We start from the raw sequence: 784 nt of genomic DNA, 5'->3' as shown, positions 1-784 counted from the left end.
CAGCCCTTGGAGGGGACTCGTGAGTGGGGTCTTCATCATGCCCGTTGATGCCCGTCTGAGGTGTTGGTTGCTCCAGATGAGCATTAGATTGTCCATGTGGTTCATTCAGCTCATCCTAGTAAAGTGGGACATAATCAGGGGGCATACCATAGAATGGCCACTTCGTTGCCTCTTCCTTTTGTTGGTTCGTACCAGTTCCTTGACCAGAGTTGCCCTTAGACAATTGAGCAGGGTTGCTCTGTGGTCCCGCATTGACAGTTTGAGTGCTCTTCCCTTTCTCACTTTGCAAAGCCTTCAACATGTTGAACATTTCATTCATTTGTGCTTTAAGCTCTACTAACTCGGACCTGCTGTCGTCACTTGTTACAGATTCTGCCATTTTATTTGCTTGAAAACCGAGTGTTATATTGGTGCTTTGAGGCAATAGTGGCAATACTTGATGACAAGAAATATTTAACACTTAGGTTAGTTTATTCAAATGGTTTACCTGGCTTGTAGAGAGAACCTTCAATATAGCATAGCACTTTATCCCGCATTTGATGATTAGGAAGCGCAGTTCCTAGGTCACATGCGGTTGATGACAATCTTTAGAGGAAATTCTAGGTTTCGGACCAAGATTGCATCTTAAGACTAGTCTCTAGCAGTGTATAAGTAGTTTGTGTCAATTAGCCCCCCTTTTTTATGCACATAAGTGATGCCTCTGAGTGAAGGTAAAAAAATTCTGATATTTCATTCATTTTTTGAAAGATTACATAGAGTAAAGAGAATTTACATTAGACATTTT

The 784-nt window shown here is 41.5% G+C and overlaps 1 pseudogene; it reads right to left on the bottom strand.

Annotated features, from left to right (window-relative positions):
• LOC109330826 overlaps positions 1-379 on the bottom strand; it is an 8,961-nt pseudogene extending 8,582 nt beyond the window's left edge.

The sequence above is a fragment of the Lupinus angustifolius genome, chromosome LG17 (genome assembly GCF_001865875.1).
Source record: "Lupinus angustifolius cultivar Tanjil chromosome LG17, LupAngTanjil_v1.0, whole genome shotgun sequence".
Lineage (NCBI taxonomy): Eukaryota > Viridiplantae > Streptophyta > Magnoliopsida > Fabales > Fabaceae > Lupinus > Lupinus angustifolius.
This window is presented reverse-complemented; position numbering and strand designations above follow the sequence as displayed.